Below are 20,639 nucleotides of genomic sequence, written 5' to 3'. Positions count from 1 at the left end.
CATTCAAATGCAACAGCGCCGAAAGCTGAAAATTGGTCTGGGCAGGAAGGTGTATAAGTGCCCTGTATGGAAGTAGCTAAAAATTGTTGCAACTCATGAATTTAGTTCAACTGAAATATTGGCTATAATATGTAATTATTCCTTTAACTCTGGCAAGCAAGGATATAAAAACTGATGTTTATGTATGCACCTACAGGTACGACCGAGCACAGGTGCATTTCTGTGCATCGTGTATGTGCAAGGAAAGAGGAAGTCCCTGACTCTTTTCCAAAAATGCACCGCACTGATATGCATTGTACTATGGTACCATACAGTTTGATGCGTGTGAAAATGCACACTTTTTGAGATACACGCGGGTGCCATTAACAATTGATTTCACTACTACACATCCATTAAAGTGCAGCATGTTTCTCTGTGTTATGACTCTGCAATTTATTCTGGGTTTGGAGATTATCGTTTTGGATCTCAACTGCGGAGGCTACTCAGGGTTCAACCACCGGTTCACTCTCAAACAACACTGAGAGTTTGGGGTTTACTCATCACAACCTCCAATGAGAAACAGGAACTTATAATCAAGAAAGCTTATTACCTCATAAGCTTAAGTTAGGCAGTTAGCATTCAAACAGTCTCTTGTTATAATAACTGGCTTAGTCAGCATTAAATACAGGCAGGATGGCTGTGATTGGATGCAATATTATTATTAATGCTACAGTTCATATCCGGAGGTGTGTGTTGCACGTGGACATAGTTTATGGCAAATAGGCTACTGATCTAGCGAGTTACTGGGGTTTTAGAACACAGTCCCTTTAACAGCAGAGATGATTACACACAGTAGCATTTGCTATTTGTTACATAGGGTACTTGCGGTTTAGGTTGTAGATACAGGTGGTGGTTTCCAGGTAGATGGTAACTGATGTCCAGGATGCAGGGATCAGGGTGGAGGTGCTTGTTGAAGTGGCAAGCAGGCTGGAGTTGAGAGGGTGAGAGAAGGTGCTGTGGAGCTGATTCCCAAAGGCAGGGATGAAAGCAGGTCTGCTGGGCAGACAGGTCCCAAGAAGAGAGGCTCCAGCTGGCGGTTCCAATTCGCAGGTGGCGGCAGGCATCCAACTACAATATCCGAACACCCTGCCGCCGAACCTGGGGGTTTAAATAGCCCGGGCTCGTGAGAGGAGCCGGGCGCCGTACGCTGGAACACACTTCCGCGTTCCAGCGTGAATCGTAGACGTCCGCGCACCGGAAGTGACGCGGACGTCTTACTGAATGGAGCGCAGCTGTTAGGGAGAGATACAGCTGCGCTCGTAGGAACTGAATTAACGCTGATAGCGTTACATAATCCCCTCCTCAAGGGGGCACCTCCGGTGCACCTAGTAAGAGATGGTCTATCAGGGTACCTGCGATGAAATTGTTTAATGACCGGGTGGATAAATTACTGGGAGGGGCTGGGCATGACCCAGCTGTCTTGGTCCACGTTGGAAGGAATGACAGTATACATGGAAGGTGGAGGCTCCTTAAGAATCAATTTAATGAACTAGGCTGCAAGATGAAGGGAAGGACCTCCAAGGTAATATTCTCTGAAATATTGCCTGTGCCATGCGCAACACAGGAAAGGCAGGGGGAGATTAGAGAGCTGAATGCATGGCTAAAGACCTGGTGTAGGAAGGAGGGATTTGGGTTTCTAGAGCACTGGGCTGACTTTTCATTGGGGTGCAACCTATATGCTAAAGACGGTTTGCACTTGAATGGAAGGGGGTCTGCTGTGCTGGGGAGAGGTTTATGGGAATGCTGGAGGAGTATTTAAACTAGGATTGAGGGGGGAGGGTGAATTAGAATTACATCGAGCAGACAGGTCAGTTAGTGGTCAGACATTAATGGAGAGTGGAATGGGGATAGATGGGGGAAGGGTTATGGCAGGTGACAAGAAAGTTCCCATGTTGCAAACAGCCATTGGAAATAATAGTGCCATTTGTACTACTATAAATTATATGAAAAACACCAGAGAAAAATGTAACAATACATTTAAGTGTTTGTTCACCAATGCCAGAAGTCTGCCAAGCAAAACAGGTGAGCTGGAAGCTCTGGTGCATGAGGAGAGCTATGATGTAATCGGTATTGCTGAAACTTGGCTTCAATCCTCACATGACTGGGCTATTAATATTCCTGGCTATGCTCTCTTTCGGAAAGACAGGGTAAAAAGGAAAGGTGGAGGGGTCTGTCTCTATGTGAGAAGTGACCTCAAAGCAAGCGTGAAAGAGAACCTGGTTGATGGAGAGTGTGATGAGGCTGAAGCATTATGGGTGGAACTGCATACAGATGTGCGTAGTTCAAAATTAATCATTGGAGTTTGTTATAAACCACCCAATGTTAATGAGGAGGTGGAGACTCAGCTCCTTGCACAGATGGAAAGGGCTGCAAGGTCTGGGACGGTGATAATAATGGGGGATTTTAACTACCCAGAAATTGACTGGATTAATGGCACTTCTGGGACAGTTAAAGGACAAAAATTTAAAAACCTATTGCAGGACAATTTTATGGTGCAGTTTATTGAGGCCCCAACTAGGAATAGTTGCCTTGTTGGTGTTATTATTATTGCTATTATAATATACAATATAAATTAACTATAGACCTGTTAGTTTAACTTCTATAGTTGGGAAGATACTGGAACGTTTAATAAAAGACCACATGGATGAATTCTTGCTGGAAAAAAACTATTTAAGCAGCAGACAACATGGATTCATGAAAGACAGAAGTTGTCAGACAAACCTGATTTCCTTTTATGAAGAGGTAAGTAAAACCCTGGACAGAGGCGTGGCTGTGGACGTGATATATTTGGATTTTGCAAAAGCGTTCGATACAGTTCCGCACACACGGCTCATGTGTAAGGTAAGGTCTACAGGATTGGATATATCAGTTTGTAAATGGATAGAAAACTGGCTGAAAGACAGAATTCAGAGAGTCGTGGTTAATGATTCTTACTCATGGTCCAAGGTTATCAGTGGTGTACCCCAAGGTTCAGTGCTGGGACCCTTACTTTTCAATATATTTATAAATGATATTGGGTCTGAGATCAAAAGTAACATTTCTGTCTTTGCAGATGACACCAAGCTATGCAGTGGAATAACGTCCTTGCAGGATGTCTCCAATTTACAAGCCGACCTCAATGCTCTGTCTAATTGGGCGACTAAGTGGCAGATGAGGTTTAATGTAGATAAATGTAAAGTTATGCACTTGGGGGCTAAGAATATGCATGCTAGGGGGAGTACAACTGGCGGGATCTGTAGTGGAGAAGGATCTGGGGGTTTTAGTTGATCATAAGCTCAATAATGGCATGCAATGCCAAGCTGCGGTTTCCAAAGCGAGCAAAGTCCTTTCTTGTATTAAGAGAGATATGGACTCCAGAGACAGAGATATAATTTTGCCCCTGTACAAATCATTAGTAAGACCTCATCTGGAATATGCAGTTCAGTTTTGGGCACCAGTTCTCAAAAAGGACATCGGAGAACTGGAGAAAGTGCAGAGAAGAGCAACCAAACTGATAAGAGGCATGGAGGAGCTCAGCTATGAGGAAAGATTAGAGGAACTGAATTTATTCACTCTTGAGAAGAGGAGAATAAGGGGGGATATGATCAACATGTACAAATATATAAGAGGTCCATACAGTGAACTTGGTGTTGAATTATTCACTTTACGGTCAACACTGAGGACAAGGGGGCACTCTTTACGTCTAGAGGAAAAGAGATTTCACCTCCAAATACGGAAAGGTTTTTTCACAGTAAGAGCTGTGAAAATGTGGAACAGACTCCCTCCAGAGGTGGTTCTGGCCAGCTCAGTAGATTGCTTTAAGAAAGGCCTGGATTCTTTCCTAAATGTACAGAATATAACTGAGTACTAAGATTTGTAGGTAAAGTTGATCCAGGGTAAATCCGATTGCCTCTCGGGGGATCAGGAAGGAATTTTTTCCCCTACTGTAGCAAATTGGATCATGCTCTGCTGGTTTTTTTTGCCTTCCTCTGGATCAACTGTGGGTATGGAGTTGGGTGTATAGGATTTTACTGTGTTTTTAATTTTGTTTTTTTTTATTTTTTGTGGTTGAACTGGATGGACTTGTGTCTTTTTTCAACCTGACTAACTATGTAACTATGTAATGAGTCGAGGAGCATGAATGTCTGAAGAACATTCCCAGGAGTCATCAATGGGAGAATAGCCTTTCGAACGTATCAAATATTGGAGGGAAGAACCTCTTTTCCTTGAATCGAGAATCTTCTCTACTTGATATTCGGTCTCACCAAGGACTTCAACTGGAGGAGGGGGTTGAGGATCTCTGTTAGGAAATGGATTAGGTTTGTACGGTTTGATAAGTGAGACATGGAATGATGGATGAATCCAATCTGGAGGTAGTAGTAGTAGTTTGACAGCATTAGTGTTTATGACCTGAGAGATTGGAAAAGGACCAGTGAATTGATGGCCAAGTTTCTTAGAAGGAATTTTAAGACGTAAATTCCGAGTGGATAGCCAGACTAAATCGCCAACGTTGTATGAGGGAGGTACTGTTCTATGTGAATCATAATATCTCTTTTGTCTTTGCTGCGCAGCCTCAAGGTTAGAACGGAGTATATTCAGAGTTTTCTTTATGGTTGAAAGATATTGATCGAGAGTGGGAACATTATTTGGGTGGAAAGTAGAAGGCATACTGTTGGGATGGAATCCATAGTTGGCGTAAAATGGTGAGAACTGAGAAGAAGAGCTGGTGGCGTTGTTATAAGCAAATTCAGCGTGGGGAAGCAGATGGAACCAGTCATCTTGAAGATGTGTACAATAACAACGTAAATACTGTTCGAGTGTCTGGTTGACACGTTCTGTTTGTCCATTTGTTTGAGGGTGGTAAGCGGTGGACATGCGGTGATCTATTTGTAAGTTTTGACAGAGAGCTTTCCAGAATTTAGAGATAAACTGTGAACCACGATCTGAAATGATCTGGGATGGCAAACCATGGAGCTTAAGAACATTGGTGTCAGGGAAGGTTCCCCCCGCTGGTGTTACTGCCTGGTATTTGGCGTGCAGTACTGTGGCCCACCACCAGGTGTCTCCCGACAGTCTTGGACTGTCGGGGGAGTTCTTCCCTGGTGGTGCTATGTTATCCTTGGGCTGCAGTACTCTTGTCCACCAGCGGGGGATTCTTGGCAGTATGGAGCATACAGCCCTTCCTGCGTTCAGGTGTGACCTGAACGCAATTAGCAAGCATATATATACCCGGCGTGTGCAATCAGTCCTCGCCCTGGTATCTGTCTATTTACCTTGATCCTGAGCCTGTATCCTGACCTTGATTTTTGGACCCTGATTCTGATCCTTGATCCTGATCCCTGCCTGGACTTTCCTCCCTGTTTCCTGATTCCTGCTTCCCTTGGATTTCCTACCTCGCAGCCCGTCCATCCATCCGCTCCCTGATCCGCTGTGTTCCCATTCTCACCCATCTGCTGACTTCCCCTGTGTATGACCTTGGCCTGGCTTTGTTTATGGATACGGTATCTCCCTTTGATTGTACATACTGTTTGCTGTTTATTGTGCACTGGTTGTCCCACATGTTTTGTTCACTTATTTGTAAATAAACACCTTTATTTCACTGCATACAGTCTTGGTTTCCTCTGTGTAGGCACACAGTACTGGTCTACTAAACTCTCCTGACAATTGGAGATGAAAGCTTCTGCTGTTTCTTGAGAAGTTGGTAAATTTTTTAAAGGAACGAAGTGAGCCATCTTCGTTAAAACGTCGACTGAGACCATGATGGTACTAGCACCGTGAGACCTAGGGAGATCAACTATGAAATCCATGGAAATGACGTCCCAGGGTCTATTAGGCATTGGGATGGAAGTTAGCAGTGCATAAGGAGGCTTCCGTGAATGTTTGTTGGTGGCACAGATATGACAAGAACTGACATAATCCTGAACTGTCTTTGTCAAATGGGGCCACCAGTACTCTCTCTTAACGAGGTGGACGGTTTTACTGACTCCAGGATGTCCTGCGAGAGGAGAATCATGGAGTTGTTTGAGTAGTATGAGTTGTAACTTTGGTGGGATGTAAATCTTGTTATTGAATGTAAATATCCCATTAGATTGTTTAGTAGTCCCTTAGGTAATTGAGAACCCTCTTTAGAAAGGGTTTGAATGAGCAACTGTTTAAAAGACATACTTGTACCAATGAATCGGTGGGAAGGAATAATGGATAAAGGAGGAATCTCCATGGACTGGTCTTCATACATGCGGGACAAGGAGTCAGCTTTAATATTTTGTGTACCCGGGAGGTAGGAGAATATGAAATTGAATCTATCAAAAAATAAACCATCTAACTTGGCGAGCGGAAAGAGTCTTACATGCTTTTAGATGTTGCAGATTGCGATGATCTGTGAGGATGGTAATAGGGTGTGTGGAACCCTCTAATAGATGTCTCCAGGTAGCCAAGGCATCTTTTATTGCCAAGAGTTCCTTTTCCCCAATTGGGTAGTTCTTTTCAGCTGGTGATAAGGTTCTGGAGTAAAAGGCAACTGGGTGCAATAGTTCTGATAATGTTGGTCGTTGAGAGAGTACAGCACCCAAAGCAAAATGCAAGGCATCAACTTCCAGTGTAAAATGGTATAGTGGATTAGGCAATTGAAGGATGGGAGCAGAGGTATAACTGACTTTGAGTGTCTCAAAGGATTTCTGTGCTTCCTTGGACCAAGAGAAGGGTGTCTTTGAACTAGTCAAACTACTAAGTGGTTTCACAATTGATGAAAAATTCTTGATGAACTTTCTATAGTAATTCGAGAATCCAAGGAATCGCTGGAGGGCCTTCCTGGTTTGGGGAACTGGCCAGGACAAGATGCAGTCTACCTTGGAGCGATCCATCTGAATTCCGTTAGGAGTGATTAGGTAACCGAGGAAGGAGATGGTAGTCTGACTGAAAACACACTTCTCAAGTTTAGCACATAAGTAGTGTGTTCTGAGCCTAGCCAGAACCCAACGCACATGTTTGTTGTGTTCTTCGGGAGTGTCAGAGTAAATTAAAATATCATCTAAATAAATCACAACACAAATGTCAAGAAGATCACGGAAAATGTCGTTAATGAACCACTGAAAAGTTGCTGGAGCATTACATAGCCCGAAGGGTATAACAGTATACTCGAAAAGACCATATCGGGTCTTGAATGCAGTCTTCCATTCGTCACCCGGACGGATCCTTATCAAATTATAGGCACCCCTGAGGTCTAGTTTTGTGTAGATCTTAGCGGTCTGGAGACGTTCAATGAGTTCTGGAATGAGTGGTAAAGGATATCTGTTCTTAATGGTGATATTATTGAGAGAACGATAATCAATTATTGGCTGAAGTGAACCATCCTTATTTTTTACAAAGAACATTGCAGCACTTGCTGGAGAAGTGGAGGGCCTAATAAATCCTTTGTTAAGGTTCTCATCTGGGTACTCCTTCAAATGTACAAGCTCTGGTTGTGAGAGAGGGTAAATCCGAGAGGTAGGGATTGGACTGTCAGGAATAAGGTCTATAGGACAGTCATAAATCCTATGTGGAGGAAGTATGTCAGCATTGGTCTTACTGAAGACATCTGCAAATTCATGTAAGTAAACTGGAAGATTAAAAATAAGTTTATCAATAAAACGTGAACTGGTGTTCAAAAAGATAAAAAACAGCGCTATGAGTGGATATGTGCCCACTCAGAAATAATAATCCCAAAGATCGGTGATGGTGTGATGGGTGATAGATTATGGTACAGGTGCACCGCACTACCAAGAAAATCACCTGAATGTGGAATACTCCCCCAATTGGGGTGCAGACTTACCACAGCAGAATATATAATTCTACACTCAGACCATCAGATCAGCAGGTACTGTATGGGGTTAACTTCTCAGACAGAGACACATGAAAGGCAAAAAACACACAAACCTTGCATAGTGTAATATTGCACAAAAAAGCCCCGGCCAATTAGGTAAAGTAAACCAATAGTTAATGCCCGTACAGTGTAGCAAACGAGAATGAACATGTATAACAAATGGTATCACCGATGTCGCCGACGTCTTCCTACCCACAGGGGCCGCGCGAGTGCTGCGGAAGTAGTATGGTGTTTCCTCGCTGTGGTTGGCGTCTGGTGGAGCGCGGTGGAACGCACTGTTGTCTTCCTGTGTAGCGCTGTCTGTAGCCACGCCCTGATGAAGTAGCCACGGGAGACCCAAAACTATAGGAAACACAGGAGATGAAATAATATCAAAAATGAGAGTCTCAGTATGACCAGTCGCACAGGTAACCAAAAGGGGAGAAGTTTGAGAGGAGATTGGACCAGAAGCGGAACTAGAACCATCAATAAAAGTGAGTGACACAGGAGTATGCTTGAACACAAAAGGTATTTTATTTAATTCTACAACACTTGAATCTATGAAGTTGCCGCAGGCTGCGCTGTCGACCATTGCTTCAATGGTAATCTTTTCTTGATCCCACTGTAAGGTAAGAGGAATAAAAATATAACGATTAGATGTAGTTCCAGTTGAATTAAGCTTGTTAATGTGGGAAAAATTACCTTCAGAGGTCCTCTTCAGGAGAGGACAGTTGGACACGACGTGGTCTGGAGCTGAGCAGTACAGACAGAGATTATTGGCTCTGCGGCGTTGTTTCTCTGCTGAAGTCAAGGGTCCTTTAATAGCTCCAAGTTCCATTGGAGATTCCTTGGGAGGTGATCTGGACCTCTTGAAGGAAACGACTGGGTAAGTATTGGCACGTTCGGCTTTTCTTTCCCGAAGGCGACGATCGATAGTCACTGAGAGGTGCATAAGATCTTCCAGGGAAGTGGGAAGCTCAACACGGGCAAGCTCATCCTTCATGGCCTCTGACAGACCCAAACGGAACTGGTTTCTAAGAGCGATATCAGACCATTGGGTCTCTCTGCTCCAGCATTTGAATTCAGAAATGAAGTCTTCCACAGGCCTCTTCCCCTGTTTAAGATTCCTGATAGAATTCTCTGCAGTTAACTGTTTGTTGGGGTCTTCATATAACAAAGACATTTCATCAAGAAAAGTGTCAAAAGCTCCTAGAAGGTCTCCGTGTTCCTCTACGTATGTGTCGGCCCATACTCTGGGTTCTCCCTTGAGATAAGAAATTAACGTGAGGATCTTAACCCTATCAGAATAGTAGGTACGGGGACGCAGCTCAAACATCAAGCGGCATGAACTAATGAATTGTCTGTAGTTTTTCCTTTCACCAGAGAAAGGTTCTGGGGGACAGACCTTAGGTTCGGGTCTTTCTCTGGCTTGTGCAAAATTTTGATTTCGTAAGGCATCATTCTCTATATGCAACTCATTCATATTAGCTGTAAGATTATCCACCCTTTGGGAAAGTGCAACTAAATGGTTTGCGAGCTCCGCTGGATCCATTTTTTGAGGTTCGGATATTATGTTATGACTCTGCAATTTATTCTGGGTTTATCGTTTTGGATCTCAGCTGCGGAGGCTACTCAGGGTTCAACCACCGGTTCACTCTCAAACAACACTGAGAGTTTGGGGTTTACTCATCACAACCTCCAATGAGAAACAGGAACTTATAATCAAGAAAGCTTATTACCTCATAAGCTTAAGTTAGGCAGTTAGCATTCAAACAGTCTCTTGTTATAATAACTGGCTTAGTCAGCATTAAATGCAGGCAGGATGGCTGTGATTGGATGCAATATTATTATTAATGCTACAGTTCATATCCAGGGGTGTGTGTTGCACGTGGACATAGTTTATGGCAAATAGGCTACTGATCTAGCTAGTTACTGGGGTTTTAGAACACAGTCCCTTTAACAGCAGAGATGATTACACACAGTAGCATTTGCTATTTGTTACATAGGGTACTTGCGGTTTAGGTTGTAGATACAGGTGGTGGTTTCCAGGTAGATGGTAACTGATGTCCAGGATGCAGGGATCAGGGTGGAGGTGCTTGTTGAAGTGGCAAGCAGGCTGGAGTTGAGAGGGTGAGAGAAGGTGCTGTGGAGCTGATTCCCAAAGGCAGGGATGAAAGCAGGTCTGCTGGGCAGACAGGTCCCAAGAAGAGAGGCTCCAGCTGGCGGTTCCAATTCGCAGGTGGCGGCAGGCGTCCAACTACAATATCCGAACACCCTGCCGCCGAACCTGGGGGTTTAAATAGCCCAGGCTCGTGAGAGGAGCCGGGCGCCGTACGCTGGAACACACTTCCGCGTTCCAGCGTGAATCGCAGACGTCCGCGCACCGGAAGTGACGTGGACGTCTTATTGAATGGAGCGCAGCTGTTAGGGAGAGATACAGCTGCGCTCGTAGGAACTGAATTAACGCTGATAGCGTTACACTCTGTGTGTCAGAAAAGCATGCAATTGTGTGCACATTCCTGACACTCAAAGGACTGAACCTAGCTATATTGACTTACCATGCCTTGGTCAGCACTGTGTCTCTGTGTGGTGGTGACCACCTTAGCAGGGGTAAAGTTTTTTTGTTCCTCATGTCCAAGCCTACAGCAAGTGGAACAGTGAGCAGTACAATGGTGATATCACCAAATCCAAATTCAAATCTAAGGCTAGCAGTCAGATGCAGAGCCTTAGATCTCACACTGTAGCATAGAGTAGTGATTCATTGTAATAAAAGCAGGTATGGTTAAATTAGTGGGCATGGCTTTATAATCTGATTAGAAGCAACACATAATTACTAAAATCAACAGCTGAAATCCGGCTTTTAGCTGCGATGGGGAGAGCCGGGGGGGGGGGGGTTAATTCTAATAAATGCCAACCCCCACCTTCATCCCCACTGATTATCCCCTCCTGTCAAGGATCTCTTGGCGACTGCCTTTTTCTGCCTGCCCACACTTTTGAAGACTAGATAGCCATGCTGTGTTTATCCTCCTTATTGCTGACAGAAGTAGTGATGCAGCTGTCACATCTCCTGTCAGCCTATAGTGGCAGAGTCTGAGGGAGCTCAGGTTAAGTGGAACATTACTCATCTCCATAGGATTGTGAGATTAGGATCAGAATGTGGGTTTGGGATGGTTTGAAGGTATACTGTAGACATGAGGGTGGCTAAGCAGACTCGTGTATCAGAGCTCTGCAATTTTTATAGTGGATGTAAACCCTGACAAATATCCAGTGAAGTGAACAGCCTCAGATGATAAAAAGAGATGAAACAAATGACCCTACATACGTTTTATATGTATATCTGCTGTCTTCAGGTTTCTAGACTGTTTATAAAGTGCACATGGTGTTAGAATTTTCTTGTCTTGTTCCACCACTGGATGTGGATTCTTGCCATACACTGTGATAGTTGATTGGAGGAAAGGCTCACACCCCCTCTCCGCATAGGTAGAAGAAAGAAAGAAATGTGCAAAGCTGTGCTGTGAATAGACCAGCTGCCTGCTAATATTTTTCTATGTACCATCCCCAACACAAATTTCAGGCTGGTTTTATTTTGGTTGTCAGAACTTGTCCAGATATTATCATGCTGATAACGGAAGAACGGAGCAGCAGAAAGACGCAGGACTTAGGGCTTTGGAGATAGATAAGTAAACACTACAGCTAGATGTACCCAGATCAAATTTCATGAATGGGGTTTACATCCACTTTAAGGATGAATTAAAGACAAAAGGTAGATTCTTCAGGGTACTGCTATGCACAATTATTATTGGTAGATGCTCCTAATACTATAGCAGAGCTTTACTTTTTGAGTTCATGTTCACTCTAAAGTTCATAAGAGATACATTGAATTAATTAATCTAAAACTTGGTAAGCTGCAATATAATAAAGGTTGCTTTTGCCACTCCAGGCTACTTTGTCTTTCCACACATTTGCATTCTTTGCCAGAAGTTATTCAGCACTGCACTGCACCTGCATAGTCACACTGCACTTGAAACTTCAGAACTTACAGCTGAATCAGTGCATTAAAAGAGTGCTTGATTTAAGGTGTCTGTATCTTAACATGTTAGACTATTTTTGTTAATATTAGACCTGTTTTCCTGTTATGTCTCAGCTTGAACTCAGCATCTATTACTAAAAGGCCAATAGTTTCTAATGCCCTAATATATATTTTCAGCAGGATACCAAAATTGCCTCTAATTGAATTACAGAAGCTATTTTCGTGTTTAGTTATGAAAAAAGTGAAATCATAATTCCAGAAAAATGACTTGCATAAATGAAAATAAAAAGAAAGGTAAAAGAAAATAGAAGACTACACTGGTTTAATTGCTTGAGAAAACTATCCTTCCAATGTTATTGCACTTTTAAAATGTATTTATTGATTAGATCATAAAGTACTTTAACACCCAAACTATAATAAACTCACACATTTAATAGCACTATAAAGGCATTTTTTTTCCTGGAAACTCTCCATGTCTTGTATATATGACTCAGGAATCTGTTTATAGAAAAAAAAACATGCATAAATAGACTTCAAGGATTGATTACAGGTTGAGGCTCTCAAAGGATTTAAAAAGATGCTACATTGTTATGAAACACTAGTTTTAATACATACTATTTTTCCTGCCAGTAAACACTTAGCACTGTAGTATTTGCCACGGTGATCAACAACAGAGGTTAGATAGAGCTCTTAAGGCATTTCCTATCTGTCTAATCGCAGGGGTAGGAAACCCCGGACACTGGTGCCGCAACCGGCACACAAAGCCTCTTTTGCCGTCACTCGACTCCCTCCCCATCAGCAGAGAAGCCCAGGGAAGTGTCAGTGAGACACTAATGCATTCCAATTTCAGAATTCCCCATGTCGTACCTGCATGAAGGGGGAGGCACTGTGCCCCCCACGCATTGTAAAATATAGGAAACATTGTTTGGTTCCCTAACTTTGCTGTAGTTGCGATCGTCAGCTCTTGTGATGGGGAAGAGATTGGGTGCAGTTCTGCTGGGGAAGGTTTGGTTCCTTGTTCCAGGAGGAGGAGGACTGTCATTGGTCACTGCTGAAGCCAATCACAGTCCTTCTAGCCCCACCCACCATCTGGAGAAAGATGACTCGCTTAGTTGCCACTACCAATCTCGTAAAGAAGGGATTTTACTGTGATTGAGAAAACCACAATCAGGTGACAGTTTGTGGAATTACTGTTGAGCTTCTGGAAACGTTGTTGAAATTATTCCTGAACCTTTGCGTCACTTACTACTGAACCCCTGCACTCTGTGTCCCTTTAAGCCACAGCCAATATTCAACGCAATGAAAATCACACCAAACTTTTCCTGTGGCGCAGAGCACTGCACCTTTTCTCAGCTGCGGGGGCCCAACATATGATCCTGCATACAGGCCCATTGCTTTCAAAAAGTGCCCCGACCTAAGCTCATAATTGCACATCCATTCCAAATGCTTGTATGTGACATCACATACAAACATGTGGCCTGGATGCAAGAGGTGGATCGGCAGGATGAGTGTGCCAGGACAGGTAGATGTGTCTTATCTCTACTATCTTTCACCACTCTGCATATCACGCATATCATAGATGATAAGAGGGTATAGCGGTGGAGCAGATGAGCAGGAGGGTACAGTGGTGGAAGAGATGAGAAGGGGGTTCAGCAGTGGAACAGAAGATCAGGGGGCTTCAGTGTTGGGCCAGATGAGCAGGGGGGTTCAGTGTTGGGACAGATGAGCAAGGGGGGTCAACGTTGGGCTAGATGAACAGGGGGGTTCAGTGCTGGGACAGATGAGCAAGGGGGTTTAGTGTTGGGGCAGAAAAGCAGGGGAGTGGGGCAGATGTGAACGGAGGTGTATTGGTGGGACAGATGAGCAGGGGGTTACAGTGGTGTGACAGAAGAGCAGGGTGGTACAGTGGTGTGACAGAAGAGCAGGGTGGTACAGTGGTGGGACAGATGAGCAGGGTGGCACAGCGGTGGGGCATATGTGCAGGGAGGTACAGTGGTGGAAGAGATGAGAAGGGGGTTCAGCAGTGGAACAGAAGAGCAGGGGGGTTCAGTGTTGGGCCAGATAAGCAGGGGGGTTCAGCATTTGGCCAGATGAACAGGGGGGTTCAGTGTTGGGCCAGATGAGCAGGGGGGTTTAGTGTTGGGGCAGAAAAGCAGGGAGGTAGAGCAGTGGGGCAGATGTGAAAGGAGGTGTATTGGTGGGACAGATGAGCAGGGGGTTACAGTGGTGGGACAGAAGAGCATAGTGGTACAGTAGTGTGACAGAAAAGCAGAGTGGTACAGTGGTAGGACAGATGAGTAAGGGGTTACAGAGGTGAGGCAGATGTGCAGGGGGTTACAGTGGTGGGGCAGATGAGAAAGGGGGTACATTGGTGGGGCAGATGAGCAGGGTGGTACAGTGGTGGGGCAGATGAGCAGGGGGTTACAGTGGTGGGGAAGATTTGCAGGGGGTTACAGTGGTGGGGAAGATGAGCAGGGGGTTACAGTGGTGGGGAAGATTTGCAGGGGGTTACAGTGGTGGGGAAGATGAGCAGGGGGTTACAGTGGTGGGGAAGATGAGCAGGGTGGTACAGTGGTGGGGCAAATGAGCACCACTGTGTTTGTACAGTGGTGAAACAGATTTGCAGGGGGGGGGGGCAGTGATCTGAGGTGTGAGAGTACAGGATGTTACTTTCTCACTACTAAAGTAGTTTACAGCATTTTGTTTATGAAAAAATCCTTTTCGCGATTCCACCAGCTAACTTGCTATGGGTTCACCCTAAACTACGTAGACACATAAGCAATCCCATTATCAAGCACTCACTCTCTCTCTCTATGGGACAGATTCAAAACAAAATACCTCCTACTATCACCACACCATCCAATGCTCTCATTTTATAAGAATCCGGCATTCTACCCAGCATGGGTCTACCCCAATACGTTCAAGGAATGGGTAAAAAAGGATTGTATATATGTATATAAATTCTTGGATTCAGCTGATATCATGCCTTTTTCATTAGTATGCAAAAATTATGGTATTCCACATACGGAACAGTTTAGATATCTCCAAATAAAAAACTTCATACAGTCGCTTATGATTTCAACACCATCACAGATACAGATGTCCTCCTTTGAGTTCATTTGCAGAAAAGACCCGCATGCAAGAGGAATAATATCGGCTCTGTATTTGCAGTCTCTAACCCATACTAGCACGGCAAAACTATCATATGTCCAGAAATGGGAGGAAGACTTAAATGCAGAGCTCAATACTTCCGATTGGAACCAAATATGGCTAAATACCAAAGCAGCCTCCTCAAACATAACAGCGTTGGAAACAAACTATAAAGTGTTAACTAGATGGTACCTGGTGCCTGCCAAAATAGCAAAATATGTACCAAATTACTCAGGACAATGCTACAGAGGATGCTCTGAAATGGGTACATACTATCATACTTGGTGGACGTGTTCGAAAGCGCAAACATTCTGCACAGGGATTTTTAACATAGCAAATAAATGAACAAAATAAAAAATCCCTAAGGATTCAAACTACTAATGCAACTCTTTACAGCTGCAAAACAGACCCTTGCTAAAGCATGGAAAACCCCAAACCTGTCAGTCAAAGAAGTAAAGAATAGAATGAGCAATGCGATGACACATGCCAAAATGGAGGCGCTAGATTCGGACACGATTATCAATTTTGGAAACCGTGGATTTCGTATACGATACCTGATAGTTTTAATGACGGGGTAATGATGCCATGGTAGCTTGCCCATTGTACTCAACCATTGTACGGTACAATTAATGATAATGGATCCTGGCCCATTCCTGCAGACCTTTTTTTTTTTTTTTTTTTTTTACCCCCCTCCTCCCCCCTTTTTTCTGCCCCCCCCCCCGTAAGTTCATATGTGTGAATCGTTTTCCTCACTACATTTTATATGAACGATACAGATAAAGTAGCATACTTTAGATCCTGTATTCCTACGTGTTTAAAAAATGCATTAAATAAGACACTAGTTGATGTTAAGAAACTGCTAATATGTTTACTTGGCAACACAGGTAGAACCCCTGTATAACAAGTTATAACAGCGTAAATCCTTCCGGTTGTTGCCAAAAAATGTTGATCAAATTCTTTTCTCCTTAATTTTACATACTAATAGTGATTATAGCCATTATAAAATGTCAAGAAGACGAAATGTTATTCCTTTTTAAACATTGTATCAATCAAATGCTACTTGTATGATTTCATGTTGCAATTACTAAATAAAATAATTTGGACAAAGAGAGTGTGAAGTTGACATATTTGTGTTATAAAATCGGCATGCTCAATTTCTTTGAAAACATTTTTTGGCACACTGTGCTCAAAAGGTTGCCTACCCTGGTCTAAGACACATAATTTAAAGTAGTGTATCTCCACCCAATAGAGCTATTAGGAATTTTTAAATGTATTATATATTTACTTCTGTCATATTGTTTCCAAAATATGCAGCTATGAGACAACCTTTGCCAAAACTGTACTGTGATTGCTTGGTCTGCCATTGCAGAAAGGTTACTGAATGAGTTTCCAATCTGCATTGTATACGTTATATAGATTTTAAATCACAGTTGCTGGCATAGTAAACTATAACTAATAAATGTAATGTATAGTTGTCTGGCACATTTTGTTCTTTATGTACAATGAATTTAAAAAATAATGTATTTTTATTTTATTTTTTTTACCTCATATGACATATCATATGAGGTAAATATTTCATGTTATAATTTCTAGAGAAATAGTTGGAGTTCTAGACTTTTTTTTTGCATATTTACATGTTTGTACTTATGTGCACTCCGGAAATAAACGTATCCTTAAATAATCTTTATGAGGGAGAATAAGTAACAGGTCTATTACCTGGTACCCAAAGGATTTAAAGTGATTGTAAGGTCTTGTTTTTTTTCCCTTTTAAAATAACAAACATGTTATACTTACCTGCCCAGTGCAGTGGATTTGCACAGAGCAGCCCAGATCCTACTCTTCTTGGGTCCCTCTTCTGTGCTCCTGGCCCCTCCCTCCTGTTGAGTGCCCCCACAGCAAGCAGCTTGCTATGGGGGCACCCGAGCCGAGTCACAGTTCCTTGTGTGCATTCAAACACGGAGCTTTGACGCGGTCCTGCCCCCTCTCTCCCCTGATTGACAGCAGTGGGAGCCAAAGGCAACACTGCTGTGTCTCAGCCAATCAGGAGGGAGAATCTTGGATGGCTGAGACACTTGTGGACATCGCTGGATAAAGAGGGACCTCAGGTAAGTAATAGGGGGCTGAGGGGGGGCTGCTGCACACAGAAGACATTAAGCTAAAAAAAATCTGCCTTTACAACCCCCGGCAGGTTGGCACATTCCTGCAAATCGCTGTAGGTGTACGTTGGAGCCGCAGCAGAAGCTCAGCGGGGGACCCATGTGTGTGGCCAGAGGCCACGATGTCCTTTGGCCACCCGCAATTGCCAGAACGAGAGCCAGAACGGGGATCTGTCAATGTAAACATACAGATCTCCATTCTGACAGGGGAATTAGAGGGAGATCTGCTGTTCATAGTGATTAGGAACAGTGATCTTTCTCCTCCTCCAGTCATCCCACACAGTTAGAAACACTTGCAGGGAACACACTTAACCCCTTGATTGCTCCCTAGTGTTAACATCTTCCCTACCAGTGACATTCACTGTATACAGTATCCAGTGGCTATTTTTAGCTCTGATCTCTGTATAAATGTCAATGGTCCCAAAAAAAGTGTCAAAAGTGTCTGATATTTCCACCGTAATGTCGCAGTCCCGCTAAAAATCACAGATCACCGCCATTACTAGTAAAAAAAAGAATAATAATAAAAATGCCAGAAATATATCGCCTATTTTGTAGACGCTATGGCCCGGACGCATGTTTGTGCCGGCGTAGCGCATCTCATATGCGCTACGCCGACGTAACTCTGAGAGGCAAGAGCAGTATTCACAAAGCACTCGCTCCCTATGTTGCGCCAGCAAAACGTAAATTGGCCGGCGTAAGCCCGCCTAATTTAAAGGAGGAAGGTAGTGGGCGTGATGTATTAAAATGAAGCGTGACCCCATGTAAATGAAGGGCCAAACGAACGGTGCATGCTCAGAATCACGTAGCATATACTCCCTAAGATATGACGGCTCAATGGCTACGACGTGAACGTAACCTACGCCCAGCCCCATTCACGTACGACTTACGTAAACAACGTAAAATACGACGGCTGTTCCGACGTCCATACCTTTGCATGGGATGCGCCTCCTATATGGTGGAATAACTTTACGACGGACGTACGCCTTACGTAAACGGCGTAGATTACTGCGACGGGCGTAAGTACGTTCGTGAATCGGCGTATCCTGCTCATTTACTATATTCGACGCGTAAATCAATGGAAGTGCCCCTTGCGGCCAGCGTAAATATGCGCCCAAGATACGACGGCGTAGGAGACTTACGTCGGTCAGATGAGGCCAAAATTCAGGCGTATCTTCTATTAAGAATTAGGCGCAGAGATACGACGGCGCATCCGTGCACTTACGCGGCGTATCAGAAGATACGTCGGCGTAAGTGTCTGTGAATCTGGGCCTTAACTTTTGCACAAACCAATCAATATATGCTTATTGCGATTTTTTTTTGATTTTTTTACCAAGAATACATATTGGCCTAAACTGATGAAGAAATTTGTTTTTGTTTTTTTTTAAATTTGGGATGTTTATTATAGGAAAAAGTAAAAAAATATATATATATATATATATATATATATATATATATATTTTATAGTGCAAAAAAATGCAGAGGTGATCAAATCACACCAAAAGATAGCTCAATTTGTGGGGAAAATAGGACATGAATTTTGTTTGGGTACAGCAGCACCTGACAGCACAATTGTCAGTTAAAGGAACCCAGTGCCATATTTCAAAAATCGGCCTGGTCATGTAAGTGGTTAAGGAGTACCCTGAAACTGCTATTGTGCTGCTCATTGCTTTCCTAGCTGGAATTAAATCTGTACCAGAGGACCTGCAGTATAGGTCTGACTTGCATATGCTTCAATTATTGTCTGTTGCTTGGTGGAATTTTTCCCACCTGTCATCAGCTCTGTAATGAGAAAGTAAAGTACCACCTTAACATAGATGACTGCCCCCACACAGAGACAATTGATGAGCTCAGTTTTCAGTCGGACATAATGTAACATCTTCCAACTATCAATGGTTGCCTTGTCAACCACTGACATCACCCAGGACACTCATATACATGGTCGGGAATCGCATGCCATGCATGCAAATGGGCTGGGATCAAAGGGGTTATGTCATTGCTTAAATATGAACACCACAAGAGCTCGGGGAGCTGTCATTCTTTGAGCACCATTGTACAGTTAAGGCCATCAGATTTTATCTAGAGGTGAGTGCCAGGCTGTATGAATGTACATTATGGGTTTATTTTAATAATAAAGAACGTATCAAAAGCTGTCTTTATGTTTTTATTTACACTTTACATTATACCCCCTGCTCATTCACATGGGGAGGGTAATTTCCAACTCAACAGAGTTGTGGGGAAGAGACCCTAGTCTTCATCAACATGGGAGAAAGGTGGGGGCCAGGTATGGTTTAGGAGGGATGTGCCACATGTTGGTCCCTCCCACCCCCCCTCCAGGCTATGAGGGTTCTGGAGTGCCCATCTCAGTCTTCTGACCTCAATATCATTGAGCCACTCTGGGAAGATCTCAAACATGCAGGTCATGCATGACAGCCCAATAATTTACAGGAATTGGAAGCTTTTTGCCAAGAGGAATGGTCAGCCTTATCATCTGAGAAGATATAGAGCCTCACCCACAAATACCACAAAAGACTTCAAGCTGTCTTTAATGTTAAAGGCGACAATACACGGTATTAAGAACTGGGGTATGTAAACTTTTTATCAGGGTCATTTGGGTAATTTCTGTTGCCATTATGTTTTAAAAAGTGTAAACATAGTTGTATTGATGATCAATGGCTTCAGCCAAACACTAACCATGAGTAAAATAAATGTTTTTGTGTTTTCATTCATATTCTCTAAAAAATGGCCAAGAAATCATAAATTTGTGAGCACAACTGTGTGTGTGTGTGTGTATGTATATGTATATATATATATATATAAATTGCCTATTAACCCAGAAAGTGGACACTTTTGATTTGACAGATTCCATTGACTTGAATCGGTTCAGCATCCAGATGCCTTTGAAATTCAGGGCAGTTTAGCTGATACGTAACGCAGATGGTTAAGATCGAGGCATGGCAAATCAGCAAAAATACATGTATATGTATTATGGGCCAAATCCTCAAAAGAGATACGACGGAGTAACTGCTGTTACTCCGTCGTATCCCTGGTCCTAACTATGGAACTGATCCACAGAATCAGTTTCCCATAGTTAGGACGAAGATCCGACATGTGTAATTGAATTACACTGTCGGATCTTAGGATGCAGTACCGCATCCGCCGCTGGGGGCATTTCGCATCGAAATGCCGCCTCGGGTATGCAAATTAGGACTTACGGAGATCCACAAAGCTTTTCAGCTTCGTTTTTTCTCCGTAAGTTTTATTTTGCAAACGCAAAATTAGGGCTGCTTTTACAAGGTGTAAACTGTTTACACCATGTAAAAACAGACCTTTCTTGCTAGCGACGCGATTTTTTTTTCATTTAAAAATTTTTTTTTGGCGCTGTATCTTTTTTTTTTACCCAACGCAACTTTATTGTCCCGTCGCGATCCACAAAGCCTGGCGTAACGTA

The sequence above is a fragment of the Rana temporaria genome, chromosome 1 (assembly GCF_905171775.1).
Source record: "Rana temporaria chromosome 1, aRanTem1.1, whole genome shotgun sequence".
Taxonomy (NCBI): domain Eukaryota; kingdom Metazoa; phylum Chordata; class Amphibia; order Anura; family Ranidae; genus Rana; species Rana temporaria.
Note: the sequence above shows the minus strand (reverse complement) of the source record.